This window comes from Triticum urartu, chromosome 6A, assembly GCF_056163025.1.
Source record: "Triticum urartu cultivar PI428250 chromosome 6A, HENAU_Tu73, whole genome shotgun sequence".
Lineage (NCBI taxonomy): Eukaryota > Viridiplantae > Streptophyta > Magnoliopsida > Poales > Poaceae > Triticum > Triticum urartu.
In genome coordinates this window covers 424,387,974-424,404,469 of record NC_141878.1, presented here as the reverse complement: position 1 = coordinate 424,404,469, position 16,496 = coordinate 424,387,974, and positions in this window count along the sequence as shown.

Here is a 16,496-nt window from a genome sequence, read left to right as displayed (position 1 = left end):
TATGCATCAAGATAGGATAACGGAAAGCAGTAACATGCTACACTACTCTAATGCAAGCAGTAGAAAGAGAGTAGGCGATATCTGGTGATCAAGGGGGGGCTTGCCTGGTTGCTCTGCCAAGAGAGAGGGGTCGTCAACACCATAGACGAACTAGGGGTCGTCGGCAGTCTCATGGTCTACCGGAAAGGAGTAACGGAGGGGGAATACAATAAATAATAGAGCAAATAAAGCAACACAAGGCATAACATGGCAATGCGCGGTGCTAGGGGTGACCTAACGAAGTATGAGGTGATACCGGTGAAGGGGGGGAACATCCGGGAAAATATCCCCAGTGTTTCGCGTTTTCGGACAGACGAACCGGAGGGGGAAAGTTGCGTATTCGCTATGCTAGGGATGCGTGGTGGACGACCGGGCTATGTATCCGGATTCGTCTCGTCGGTCTGAGCAACTTTCATGTACAAAGTGTTTTCATCCGATATACGGTTTAATTTATATGATTTTTCAAAGTCTTATTAACATTCCAAAATTGTTTTAATTATTTATTTCGAATTTAAATAAGGATGATTCTTTCTATACCCAGGTTGGGCCAGCCATAGTCAACGACATGTGGGGCCAGCCAAAGTCCAGTCAGCAAGTCAACAGTGAACAGTCAAGGTTGACCCTGGTCAAAGTGTGAACAGTTTTAGTGAGGCCTACTTGTCATAGACACTGTGTCTATTAAGTCAATTAATTAGAGATGACCAAGAGGTGGTCCACATGTCATTTGCTATTAAAGTAAATTAGCACCAATTTAACACTAACTAACCTAATCCTAATTAAACAAGGGGCCGGCCGTACTGGACAATGGCTCAGCCGGCCACACACGCGACACACACACACACTAATTACATAGGGCTGGCCACTCACAACACGCAACACCTAGGGGTTAAATATGTTCTCTATTAACAGAAGATAGCAATTTGTGTTTTTCATAGGATTTAATCCATGCATCAAATGGATTTGGTCCAATGAACACATTTGAGCCTTGTCAAGTGTACTACCTTGCCATATTTTTTTAGCCCTGATAACATTTGTTTAACCGCAGTTTAGGAGCAGTTGAGGGTGTTACTCGATGTAATTTTCATATTAATATTCTACAGTAATTAGTAGCAGCATCCAACACCAACAGGCGGCGGCTAGAGTAGCAAAGCAGCAGAGGAAGGCTCGGCAGCAGCATTAACCAGCAGCTATGCGGCAGAGTAGAGCAACGGCAAGACGAGCAGCGACAACAAAGCAGCAGTGACAACAACAGTTGAGCAGGCGCAGGCCTGGGTGGGGAGCCACGGAGGGTGCGGCTAGGCGAGCACTAGGCGGAGACGGGCGCGGGGCGCGGTTGGCAGCGGCGGCGACAACAGAAGCAGAGGCAGCGGCGCAGCAGAACAAGGTAGCAGCGGGAGGAGGCCGACCGGCGGGCAGCGGCCACGCGTGCGTGCAGGGCGAGGCCTGATTGCGACGAGCGCGCACGGGGGAAGCTGGCTACGAGCGGGCGCGGCCCGGTGCGTGGGGCGACGCAGTATGCGCAGGGGTGAGCACGGACTGGTGTGATCGGGCGTGCTTGGCCATCGGCCATGCAGGGCACGGGGAGAGGAGGTATGGGTCATGTCGGAAGGCGGGGGAGACGAGGAGCACAATGCCGTGCTCGTACGCGAGCGGTAGTGGCTGTGGCCATGGCTGCGCCATGCCCGGCGGCGAGGAGCGCTCGGTCATGACGGGACAGCGATGGGGCGATGAAAATGAGCGGGGAAGAGAGGAGGTTGACGCGGAGCTCACCTAGGGAGCACAAGGAGGCTCGGTGAGTAGCTTACGAGCAGCAGGGGGTAGCCGGATTTCGCGATGAACGCCGACGACCGAAGGAAGTAGATGAAGTCGATCCCGGCGATGTCGTCCCCTCCAGCTCAAACGGTGGTGCATAGAGGACGTAGACGAACACTGCGGAGCTCCTGGACTTGTTGCAGCGACGAGGGGATTCCGGTGGCCGCGGGATCGACAAGGTGGCGGCGACCACCCGCTCGGACGATGAAGAAAAAGAAAGGGGCGAGCGAGAGGGAGGAATGGTTGGCCTAGGGTTTGTCTGATCCGTCGGGGAGGGCTTTATACACCTCGGGGTGCCGGTGGATGATCGACACGGCGACAGACGAGGCCATGGCGGGCGTGGATGCACGCCACGCACGGGCACTGCCTCCTCTCTGTACAGAGGAGGAGGAAAAGGCCATGGTGGGCCTGGGTCTGCACTGTAGCATTGGGCTACAAGTGCACATTGTAGCTTTTAGTTTTTCTATTTTTTTAATTTCCTTTTCTCTTTTTTTGCCTCAGCTTCTATTTATTTTAGTTTTAGTAAAAATACAAAAGTTGTACCTAATTTAGTATATGTAATTATGCCACTGCCACAAATATTTTGACACATTAAATACAGTAGTTTGTATTTGTTTATTATTTTAAGAGCATCTAAATAATAGTTTTGTCGCTGTTTTACTTATTATAGTGCAATTTAATACTTTAAAGAAGTGTGGTTTCTTCTGCAATATTTAGTATGGATTATTTGGCTCAATCCGAACATTTTAGTTTAAATATTTGAAAAGTTTTATCGTTTGACTTGACATTGAATTTTGAATTCGAATGGGATTTGAATCAGAGTGAGTTTAGTACCGTAACAGTGGTGACGTCGCGTCATTAGTAGAGGGTTACTGTAGCTTAATTATCTGGGCGTCACATTGTTGCATCATATACAACGCTTCTTTAAGAAAACCATTAAGGAATGTAGTTCTGATATCCATTTGCCAGATTTCATAAAATGCGACAACTGCTAACATGATTCAGACAGACTTTTAAGCATTGATACGAGTGAGAAAATCTCATCGTAGTCAACACCTTGAACTTGTCGAAAACCTTTTGTGACAATTCGAGCTTCGTAGATAGTAACACTACTATCAGCGTATGTCTTCCTCTTGAAGATCCATTTATTCTGAATTGCTCACCGCTCATCGGGCAAGTCAATCAAAGTCCATAATTTGTTCTCATACATGGATCCCATCTCAGATTTCATGGCCTTAAGCCATTTCGCGGAATTTGGGCTCATCATCGCTTCCTCATAGTTCGTAAGTTCATCATGGTCTAGTAACATGACTTCCAGAACAGGATTACCGTACCACTCTGGTGCGGAACGTACTCAGGTTGACCTATGAGGTTCGGTAGTAACTTGATCTGAAGTTTCATCATCATCATCATCATTAACTTCCTTACTAATTGGTGTAGGCATCACTGGAACTGATTTATGTGATGAACTACTTTCCAATTCGGGAGAAGGTACAGTTACCCCGTCAAGTTCTACTTTCCTCCCACTCACTTCTTTCGAGAGAACAATCCTTCTCTAGAAAGGATCCACTCTTAGCAACAAAGATCTTGCCTTCGCATCTATGATAGAAGGTGTACCCAACAGTTTCTTTTGGGTATCTTATGAAGACGCACTTCTCCGATTTGGGTTTGAGCTTATTAGGCTGAAACTTTTTCACATAAGCATCGCAACCCCAAACTTTAAGAAACGACAACTTAGGTTTCTTGCTAAAACACAGTTCATACGGTGTCATGTCAACGGATTTTTAGATGGTGCCCTATTTAACGTGAATGCAGCTGTTTCTAATGCATAACCCCAAAATGATAGTGATAAATCGGTAAGAGACATCATAGATCGCACCATATCTAATAAAGTACGGTTATGACGTTCAGACACACCATTACGCTGTGGTGTTCCAGGTGGCGTGAGTTGCGAAACTATTCCGCATTGTTTCAAATGAAGACCAAACTCGTAACTCAAATATTCTCCTCCACGATCAGATCGTAGAAAGTTAATTTTCTTGTTACGATGATTTTCCACTTCACTCTAAAATTCTTTGAACTTTTCAAATGTTCTGGACTTATGTTTTATCAAGTAGATATACGCATATCTGCTCAAATCATCTGTGAAGGTCAGAAAATAACGATACCCGCCACGAGCATCAACACTCATCGGACTACATACATCAGTATGTATAATTTCCAATAAGTCTGTTGCTCGTTCCATTGTTCCGGAGAACGGAGTCTTAGTCATCTTGCCCATGAGGCATGGTTCGCAAGAATCAAATGATTCATAATCAAGTGATTCCAAAAGTCCATCCGCATGGAGTTTCTTCATGCGCTTTACACCAATATGACCTAAACGGCAGCGCCACAAGTATGTTGCACTATCATTATCAACTTTGCATCTTTTGGCTTCAATATTATGAATATGTGTATCGCTACGATCGAGATTCATTAAACCATTTATTTTAAGTGTACGATAATAGATGGTTTTATTCATGTAAACAGAACAACAATTATTCATTGACTTAAATGAATAACCGTATTGCAATAAACATGATCCAATCATATTATGCTCAACGCAAACACCAAATAACATTTATTTAGGTTCAATACTAATCCCGAAGGTAGAGGGAGTATGCAATGGTGATCTTATAAACCTTGGAATCTCTTCCAACACACATCGTCACTTTGCCCTCAACTAGTCTCTGTTCATTTTGTAACTCCTGTTTCGAGTTACTAATCTTAGCAACTGAATCAGTATCAAATACCTAGGGGTTACAATGAACACTAGTAAAGTACACATAAATAATCTATATATCAAATATACCTTTGTTCACTTTGCCATCCTTCTTATCCGCCAAGTATTTGGGGGTAGTTCCGCTTCCTGTGACCATTTCCTTTGCAGTAGAAGCACTCAGTTTCAGGCTAGGGTCTAGCTTTGGGCTTCTTCATGGGAGTGGCAACTTGCTTGCCATTCTTCTTGAAGTTCCCTTTCTTTCCCTTGCCCTTTTACTTGAAACTAGTGGTCTTGTCAACCATCAACACTTGATGCTTTTCTTGATTTCTACCTTCGCCGATTTCAGCATCGCGAAGAGCTCGAGGAATCATTTTTGTCATCCCTTGCATATTATAGTTCATCACGAAGTTCTAGTAACTTGGTGATAGTGACTAGAGAACTCTATCGATCACTATGTTATCTGGAATATTAACTCCCACTTGATTCAAGAGATTGTAGTGCTCAGACATTCTGAGCACATGCTCACTGGTTGAGCTATTCTCCTCCATCTTGTAGGCAAAGTATTTGTCAGAGGTCTCATACCTCTCGACCCGGGCATGAGTCTGAAATACAATTTTCAGCTCTTGGAACATCTTATATGTTCCATGGCGTTCAAAACGTTTTTGAAGTCCCGGTTCTAAGCCGTAAAGCATGGTGCACTAAACTATCAAGTAGTCAACATACCGAGCTTTGCCAAACGTTCATAACGTCTGCATCTGCTCCAGCAATAGGCCCGTCACCTAGTGGTGCATCAAGGGCATAATTCTTCTGTGCAGCAATGAGGATAATCCTCAGATCACGGAGCTAGTCCGCATCATTGCTACTAACATCTTTCAACATAGTTTTTCTCTAGGAACATATCATAAATAAAACGGGGAAGCTATACGTGAGCAACTAATCTACAACATAGATATGCAAATACTATCAGGACTAAGTTCATGATAAATTTAAGTTCAATTAATCATATTACTTAAGAACTCCCACTTAGATAGACATCCCTTTAATCATCTAAGTGATCACGTGATCCATATCAACTAAACCATGTCTGATCATCATGTGAGACGGTGTAGTTTTCAATGGTGAACATCACTATGTTGATCATATCTACTATATGATTCGCACTCGACCTTTTGGTCTCAGTGTTCCGAGGCCATATCTGCATATGCTAGGCTCGTCAAGTTTAACCCGAGTATTCCGCATGTGCAAAACTGGCTTGCACCCGTTGTATGTGAACGTAGAGCTTATCACACCCGATCATCACCTGGTGTCTCAGCACGAAGAACTGTCGCAACAGTGCCTTGAAATTTTAGTAAGGGATCATCTCATAATGCTACCGTCGTACTAAGGAAAATAAGATGCATAAAAGATAAACATCACATGCAATCAAAATATGTGACATGATATGGCATCATCATCTTGTGCCTTTGATCTCCATCTCCAAAGTACTGTCATGATCTCCATCGTCACCGGCATGACACCATGATCTCCATCATCTTAATCTTTATCTACGTGTCATCACATGGTCGTCTCGCCAACTATTGCTTTTGCAACTATTGCCATCGCATAGCGATAAAGTAAAGTGATTATATGGCGCTTGCATATTATGCAATAAAGAGACAATCATAAGGCTCATGCCAGTTGCCGATAACTTTAACAAAACATGATCATCTTATTCAACAATTTATATCTCATCATGTTTTGACCATATCACATCACAACATGCCCTACAAAAAATAGTTAGACATCATCTACTTTGTTGTTGCAAGTTTTACGTGGCTGCTACGGGCTTAGCAAGAACCATTCTTACCTACGGCATAAAAACCACAACGTGGTATAGTGATTGCTTTTTGTTCTTCAGAAAGAACCCTGTTCATTGAATCCGATTCAACTAAAGTTGGAGAAGCAGACACCAACTAGCCACCTGTGTGCGAAGCACGTCGGTAGAACCAGTCTCGTGTAAGCGTACACGTAATGTCGGTCTGAGCCGCTTCATCCAATAATACCACTGAATCAAGAATCAACTAGTGATGGCAAGAAATATGTATATACCCACGCCCACAACTCCTTTGTGTTCTACTCGTGCATATAACATCTACGCATAGACCTGGCTCTATTACCACCATTGGGGAACGCAGTATTTAAAAAATTTCCTACGATCACGCGAGATCTATCTAAGAGATGCATAGCAACGAGAGGGGAAGAGTATGTCTATGTACCCTCGTAGACCGAAAGCGGAAGCATTATGAAACGTGGTTGATGTAGTCGAACGTCTTTGCGATCCAACCGATCAAGTATCGAATGCACGTCACCTCCGCGATCTGCACACATTCAGCTCGGTGACGTCCCTCATACTCTTGATCCTGCTGAGGCTGAGGGAGAGTTTCGTCAGCGCGACGACATGATGATGGTGATGATGAAGTTACTGACGCAGGGCTTCGCCTAAGCACCACAATGATATGACCAAGGTGGAATTATGTGGAGGGGGCACCGCACACAGCTAAACAATCAACTTGTGTGTCTATGGGGTGCCCCTCCCCCGTATATAAAGGAGGGGAGGAGGGGAGGGCCGGCCCTCTCTATGGCGCGCCCAAGGGGGAGTCCTACTCCCAGTAGGAGTAGGTTCCCCCTTCCCTAGTTGGAGTAGGAGAAGAAGGAAGAGGGAGAGAAAGGGAAGGAAAGGGGGGCACCCAATTCGGATTGGGCTTGGGGGCGCCCTCCACTTGGCCGCCTCCTCCTCTCTCCCACTAAGGCCCAATAAGGCCCATTGCCTCTCTGGGGGGTTCTGGTAACCCTCCGGTACTCTGGTAAATTCCCGAACTCATTTGGAACCATTCCGATGTCCAAACATAGCCTTCCAATATATTGATCTTTACGTCTCGACCATTTCGAGACTCCTCGTCATGTCCATGATCACATCTGGGACTCCGAACAACCTTCGGTACATCAAAACACATAAACTCATAATACTATTCATCATCGAACGTTAAGCGTGCGGACCCTACGGGTTCGAGAATTATGTAGACATGACTGAGACTCACTTCCGGTCAATAACCAATAGCAGAACCTGGATGCTCATATCGGTTCCTACATATTCTACGGAGATCTTTACCGGTCAAACCACATAACAACATATGTTGTTCCCTTTGTCATCGGTATGTTACTTGCCCGAGATTCGATCGTCGGTATCATCATACCTAGTTCAATCTTGTTACTAGCAAGTATCTTTACTCGTTCCGTAATGCATCATCCTATAACTAACTCATTAGTCACATTGCTTGCAAGGCTTATAGTGATGTGCATTACTGAGAGGGCCCAGAGATACCTCTCCGACAATCGGAGTGACAAATCCTAATCTCGATCTATGCCAACTCAACAAACACCATTGGAGACACCAATAGAGCATCTTTATAATCACCCAGGTACGTTGTGATGTTTGATAGCACACTAATGTTGGGGAACGTAGTAATTTCAAAAAAATTCCTACGCACACGCAAGATCATGGTGATGCCTAGCAACGAGGGAAGAGTGTGATCTACGTACCCTTGTAGATCGACAACGGAAGCGTTTGGTTGATGTAGTCGTATGTCTTCACGGCCCGACCGATCAAGCACCGAAACTACGGCACCTCCGAGTTTTAGCACACGTTCAGCTCGATGACGATCCCCGGACTCCGATCCAGCAAAGTGTCGGGGAAGAGTTCCGTCAGCACGACGGCGTGGTGACGATCTTGATGTACTACTGTCGCAGGGCTTCGCCTAAGCACCGCTACAATATTATCGAGGACTATGGTGGCAGGGGGCGCCGCACACGGCTAAGAATAAGATCACGTGGATCAACTTATGTCTATGGGGTGCCCCTTGCCTCAGTATATAAAGGATGGAGGAGGAGGAGGCCGGCCAAGGCAATTGGTGCGGCCAGGATGTGGAGTCCTACTAGGACTCCAAGTCCTAGTAGGAGTCCACCAAGAGGGGAGGAAGGGAGAAGGAAGTGGAGGAGAAGGAAAGGTGGCCGGCCCCCTTTTCCCTAGTCCAATTCGGACTAGAGGGGAGGGGGCGCAGCAGCCCCTTGGCCCTTTATCCTCTTCCCACTAAAGCCCATCAAGGCCCATTGCTTCTCCCGTAACTACCCGGTACTCCGAAAAATATCCGAATCACTCGGAACCTTTCCGATATCCGAATATAGTCGTCCAATATATCGATCTTTACGTCTCGACCATTTCGAGACTCCTCGTCATGTCGCCGATCTCATCCGGGACTCTGAACTCCTTCGGTACATCAAAACTCATAAACTCATAATATAACTGTCATCGAAACCTTAAGCATGCGGACCCTACGGGTTCGAGAACAATGTAGACATGACCGAGACACGTCTCCGGTCAATAACCAATAGCGGGACCTGGATGCCCATATTGGCTCCTACATATTCTACGAAGATCTTTATCGGTCAGACCGCATAACAACATACGTTGTTCCCTTTGTCATCGGTATGTTACTTGCCCGAGATTCAATCGTCGGTATCCAATACCTAGTTCAATCTCGTTACCGGCAAGTCTCTTTACTCGTTCTGTAATACATCATCCCGCAACTAACTCATTAGTTGCAATGCTTGCAAGGCTTAAGTGATGTGCATTACCGAGAGGGCCCAGAGATACCTCTCCGACAATCGGAGTGACAAATCCTAATCTCGAAATACGCCAACCCAACATGTACCTTTGGAGACACCTGTAGAGAACCTTTATAATCACCCAGTTACGTTGTGACGTTTGGTAGCACACAAAGTGTTCCTCCGGCAAATGGGAGTTGCATAATCTCATAGTCATAGGAACATGTATAAGTCATGAAGAAAGCAATAGCAACATACTAAACGATCGGGTGCTAAGCTAATGGAATGGGTCATGTCAATCAGATCATTCACTTAATGATGTGATCCCATTAATCAAATAACAACTCTTTGTCCATGGTTAGGAAACATAACCATCTTTGATTAACGAGCTAGTCAAGTAGAGGCATACTAGTGACACTCTGTTTGTCTATGTATTCACACATGTATTATGTTTCCGGTTAATACAATTCTAGCATGAATAATAAACATTTATCATGAAATAAGGAAATAAATAATAACTTTATTATTGCCTCTAGGGCATATTTCCTTCAGTCTCCCACTTGCACTATAGTCAATAATCTAGATCACATCACCATGTGATTAACATCGATAGTTCACATCATCATGTGATTAACACCCATAGTTCACATCGCCATGTGACCAACACCCAAAGGGTTTACTAGATTCAGTAATCTAGTTCACATCGCTATGTGATTAACACCCAAGGAGTACTAAGGTGTGATCATGTTTTGCTTGTGAGAGAATCTTAGTCAACGGGTCTGCCACATTCAGATCCGCATGTATTTTGCAAATTTCTATGTCAACAATGCTCTGCATGGAGCTACTCTAGCTAATTGCTCCCACTTTCAATATGTATCTAGACCGAGACTTAGAGTCATCTAGATTAGTGTCTAAACTTGCATCGGCGTAACCCTTTACGACGAACCTTTTATCACTTCCATAATCGAGAAACATATCCTTATTCCACTAAGGATAATTTTGACCACTGTCCAGTGATCTACTCCTAGATCACTATCGTACTCCCTTGCCAAACTCAGTGGTAGGGCATACAATAGATCTGGTATACAGCATGGCATACTTTATAGAACCTATGACTGAGGCATAGGGAATGACTTTCATTCTCTTTCTATCTTCTGCCGTGGTCGGGCTTTGAGTCTTACTCAACTTCACACCTTGTAACACAGGCAAGAAACCTTTTCTTTGACTGTTCCATTTTGAACTACTTCAAAATCTTGTCAAGGTATGTACTCATTGAAAAAACTTATCAAGTGTCTTGATCTATCTCTATAGATCTTGATACTCAATATGTAAGCAGCTTCACCGAGGTCTTTCTTTGAAAAACTCCTTTCAAACACTCCTTTATGCTTTGCAGAATAATTCTACATTATTTCCGATCAACAATACGTCATTCACATATACTTATCAGAAATGTTGTAGTGCTCCCACTCACTTTCTTGTAAATACAGGCTTCACCGCAAGTCTGTATAAAACTATATGCTTTGATCAACTTATCAAAGCGTATATTTCAACTCCGAGATTCTTGCACCAGTCCATAGATGGATCGCTGGAGCTTGCATATTTAGTTAACACCTTTAGGATCGACAAAACCTTCTAGTTGCGTCATATACAACTCTTCTTTAGTAAATCCATTAAGGAATGCAGTTTTGTTTATCCATTTGCCAGATTTCATAAAATGCGGCAATTGCTAAAATGATTCGGACAGACTTAAGCATAGATACGAGTGAGAAAATCTCATCGTAGTCAACACCTTGAATTTGTCAAAAACCTTTTGCGACAATTCTAGCTTTGTAGATAGTAACACTACTATCAGCGTCTGTCTTCCTCTTGAAGATCCATTTATTTTCTATGGCTTGCCGATCATCGGGCAAGTCAACCAAAGTCCATACTTTGTTCTCATACATGGATCATATCTCAGATTTCATGGCCTCAAACCATTTCGCGGAATCTGGGCTCATCATCGCTTCCTCATAGCTCGCAAGTTCGTCATGGTCTAGTAACATGACTTCTAGAACAGGATTACCGTACCACTCTGGTGCGGATCTCACTCTGGTTTACCTACGAGATTTGGTAGTAACTTGATCTGAAGTTACATGATCGTCATCATTAGCTTCCTCACTAATTGGTGTAGTAGTCACAGGAACAGATTTCTGTGATGAACTACTTTCCAATAAGGGAGCAGGTACAGTTACCTCATCAAGTTCTACTTTCCTCCCACTCACTTCTTTCGAGAGAAACTCCTTCTCTAGAAAAACTCCGAATTTAGCAACAAAAGTCTTGCCTTCGGATTTGTGATAGAAGGTGTACCCAACAGTCTCCTTTGGGTATCCTATGAAGACATATTTCTCCGATTTGGGTTTGAGCTTATTAGGATGAAACTTTTTCATATAAGCATCACAACCCCAAACTTTAAGAAACGACAACTTTGGTTTCTTGCCAAACCACAGTTCAGATTGTGTCGTCTCAACGGACTTAGATGGTGCCCTATTTAACGTGAATGCAGCTGTCTCTAATGCATAACCCCAAAACGATAGTGGTAGATCGGTAAGAGACATCATAGATCGCACTATATCTAATAAAGTACGGTTATGACGTTCGGACACACCATTACACTATGGTGTTCCAGGTGGCGTGAGTAGTGAAACTATTTCACATTGTTTTAATTGAAGACCAAACTTGTAACTCAAATATTTTACCTCTGCGATCATATCGTAGAAACTTTTATTTTCTTGTCACGATGATTTTCCACTTCACTCTGAAATTCTTTGAACTTTTCAAATGTTTCAGACTTATGTTTCATCAAGCAGATATACCCATATCTGCTCAAATCATATGTGAAGGTCAGAAAATAACGATACCCGCCGCGAGCTTCAACACTTATCGGATCGCATACATCAGTATGTATTATTTCCAATAAGTCAGTCGCTCGCTCCATTGTTCCGGAGAACGGAGTCTTTAGTCATCTTGCCCATAAGGCATGGTTTGCAAGCACCAAGTGATTCATAATCAAGTGATTCCAAAATCCCATCAGCATGGAGTTTCTTCATGCGCTTTACACCAATATGACCTAAACGGCAGTGCCACAAATAAGTTGCACTATCATTATTAACTTCACATCTTTTGGTTTCAATATTATGAATATGTGTATCACTACGATCGAGATCCAATGAACTTGTTTCATTGGGTGTATGACCATCGAAGGTTTTATTCATGTAAACAGAACAACAATTATTCTCTGACTTTAATGAATAACCGTATTGCAATAAACATGATCAAATCATATTCATGCTCAACGCAAAAACCAAATAACACTTATTTAGGTTCAACACTAATCCCGAAAGTATAGGGGAGTGTGCGATGATGATCATATCAATCTTGGAGCTACTTCCAACACACATCGTCACTTCACCCTTAACTAGTCTCTGATTATTCTGCAACTCCTGTTTTGAGTTACTACTCTTAGCAACTGATCCAGTATCAAATACTGAGGGGTTGCTATAAACACTAGTAAAGTACACATCAATAACATGTATATCAAATATAGTTTTGTTCACTTTGCCATCCTTCTTATCCGCCAAATACTTGGGGCAGTTCCGCTTCCAGTGACCAGTCCCTTTGCAGTAGAAGCACTTAGTCTCAGGCTTAGGACCAGACTTGGGCTTCTTCACTTGAGCAGCAACTTGCTTGCCGTTCTTCTTGAAGTCCCCCTTCTTCCCTTTGCCCTTTTCTTGAAACTAGTGGTCTTGTCTACCATCAACACTTGATGTTTTTCTCGATTTCTACCTTCATCGATTTCATCATCATGAAAAACTCGGGATTCGTTTTCGTCATCCCTTGCATACTATAGTTCATCACGAAGTTCTACTAACTTGGTGATGGTGACTAGAGAATTCTGTCAATCACTATCTTATCTGGAAGATTAACTCCCACTTGATTCAAGCGATTGTAGTACCCAGACAATCTGAGCACATGCTCACTAGTTGAGCGATTCTCCTCCATCTTTTAGCTATAGAACTTGTTGGAGACTTCATATCTCTCAACTCGGGTATTTGCTTGAAATATTAACTTCAACTCCTGGAACATCTCATATGGTCCATGACATTCAAAACGTCTTTGAAGTCCCGATTCTAAGCCGTTAAGCATGGTGCACTAAACTATCAAGTAGTCATCATATTTAGCTAGCCAAACGTTCATAATGTCTGCATCTGCTCCTGCAATAGGTCCTTCACCTAGCGGTGCATCAAGGACATAATTCTTCTGTGCAGCAATGAGGATAAACCTCAGATCACGGATCCAATCCGCATCTTTGCTACTAACATCTTTCAACACAATTTTCTCTAGGAACATATCAAAATAAACACAGGGAAGCAACAATGCGAGCTATTGATCTACAGCATGATTTGCAAAATACTACCAGGACTAAGTTCATGATAAATTTAAGTTCAATTTAATCATATTACTTAAGAACTCCCACTTAGATAGACATCCCTCTAGTCCTCTAAGTGATCACGTGATCCAAATCAACTAAACCATGTCCGATCATCACGTGAGATGCAGTAGTTTCATTGGTGAACATCACTATGTTGATCATATCTACTATATGATTCATGCTCGACCTTTCGGTCTCCGTGTTCCGAGGCCATATCTGTATATGCTTGGCTCGTCAAGTATAACCTGAGTATTCCGCGTGTGCAACTGTTTTGCACCCGTTGTATTTGAAGTAGAGCCTATCACACCCGATCATCACGTGGTGTCTCAGCAGAAAAACTTTCGCAACGGTGCATACTCAGGGAGAACACTTCTTGATAATTAGTGAGAGATCATCTTAAAATGCCACCGTCAAACTAAGCAAAAATAAGATGTATAAAAGATAAACATCATATGCAATCAAAATATGTGACATGATATGGCCATCATCATCTTGCTTCTTTGATCTCCATCTCCAAAGTACTGTCATGATCTATATCGTCACCGGCATGACACCATGATCTCCATCATCTTGATCTATATCAATGTGTCGTCACGTGGTCGTCTCGCCAACAATTGCTCTTGCAACTATTGCTATCGCATAGCAATAAAGTAAAGCAGTTATTGGGTGCTTGCATCTTATGCAATAGAGAGACAACCATAAGGATTTTGCCAGTTGCCGATAACTTCAACAAAACATGATCATCTCATACAACAACTTATATCTCATCACGTCTTGACCATATCACATCACAACATGCCCTGCAAAAACAAGTTAGACGTCCTCTACTTTGTTGTTGCAAGTTTTACATGGCTGCTGCAGGCTTAAGCAAGAACCAATCTTACCTACGCATCAAAACCACAACGATAGTTTGTCAACTTGGTGCTGTTTTAACCTTCGCAAGGACCGGGCGTAGCCACACTCGGTTCAACTAAAGTTGGAGAAACTGTCACCCGCTAGCCACCTTTGTGCAAAGCACGTCGGGAGAACCAGTCTCGCGTAAGCGTACGCGTAATGTCGGTCCGGGCCGCTTCATCCAACAATACCGCCGAACCAAAGTATGACATGCTGGTAAGCAGTATGACTTATATCACCCACAACTCACTTGTGTTCTACTCGTGCATATAACATCAAACCATAAAAACCTAGGCTCGGATGCCACTGTTGGGGAACGTAGTAATTTCAAAAAATTTCCTACGCACACGCAAGATCATGGTGATGCATAGCAACGAGGGAAGAGTGTGATCTACGTACCCTTGTAGATCAACAACGGAAGCGTTTGGTTGATGTAGTCGTACGTCTTCACGGCCCGACCGATCAAGCACCGAAACTATGGCACCTCCGAGTTTTAGCACACGTTCAGCTCGATGACGATCCCCGGACTCCGATCCAGCAAAGTGTCGGGGAAGAGTTCCGTCAGCACGACGGCGTGGTGATGATCTTGATGTACTACTGTCGCAGGGCTTCGCCTAAGCACCGCTACAATATTATCGAGGACTATGGTGGCAGGGGGCGCCGCACACGGCTAAGAATAAGATCACATGGATCAACTTATGTCTATGGGGTGCCCCTTGCCTCAATATATAAAGGATGGAGGAGGAGGAGGCCGGCCAAGGCAATTGGTGCGGCCAGGATGTGGAGTCCTACTAGGACTCCAAGTCCTAGTAGGAGGGGAGGAAGGGAGAAGGAAGTGGAGGAGAAGGAAAGGTGGCCGGCCCCCTTTTCCCTAGTCCAATTCGGACTAGAGGGGAGGGGGGGCACAGCAGCCCCTTGGCCCTTTCTCCTCTTCCCACTAAAGCCCATCAAGGCCCATTGCTTCTCCCGTAACTACCCGGTACTCCGAAAAATACCCGAATCACTCGGAACCTTTCCGATGTCCGAATATAGTCATCCAATATATCTATATTTACGTCTCGACCATTTCAAGACTCCTCGTCATGTCCCCGATCTCATCCGGGACTCCGAACTCCTTTGGTACATCAAAACTCATAAACTCATAATATAACTGTCATCGAAACCTTAAGCGTGTGGACCCTACGGGTTCGAGAACAATGTAGACATGACCGAGACACGTCTCCGGTCAATAACCAATAGCGGGACCTGGATGCCCATATTGGCTCCTACATATTCTACGAAGATCTTTATCGGTCAGACCGCATAACAACATACGTTGTTCCCTTTGTCATCGGTATGTTACTTGCCCGAGATTCGATCGTCGGTATCCAATACCTAGTTCAATCTCGTTACCGGCAAGTCTCTTTACTCGTTCTGTAATACATCATCCCACAACTAACTCATTAGTTGAAATGCTTGCAAGGCTTAAGTGATGTGCATTACCGAGAGGGCCCAGAGATACCTCTCCGACAATCGGAGTGACAAATCCTAATCTCGAAATACGCCAACCCAACATGTACCTTTGGAGACACCTATAGAGCACCTTTATAATCACCCAGTTACGTTGTGACGTTTGGTAGCACACAAAGTGTTCCTCCGGCAAACGGGAGTTGCATAATCTCATAGTCATAGGAACATGTATAAGTCATGAAGAAAGCAATAGCAACATACTAAATGATCAGGTGCTAAGCTAATGGAATGGGTCATGTCAATCAGATCATTCACTTAATGATGTGATCCTGTTAATCAAATAACAACTCTTTGTCCATGGTTAGGAAACATAACCATCTTTGATTAACGAGCTAGTCAAGTAGAGGCATACTAGTGACACTCTGTTTGTCT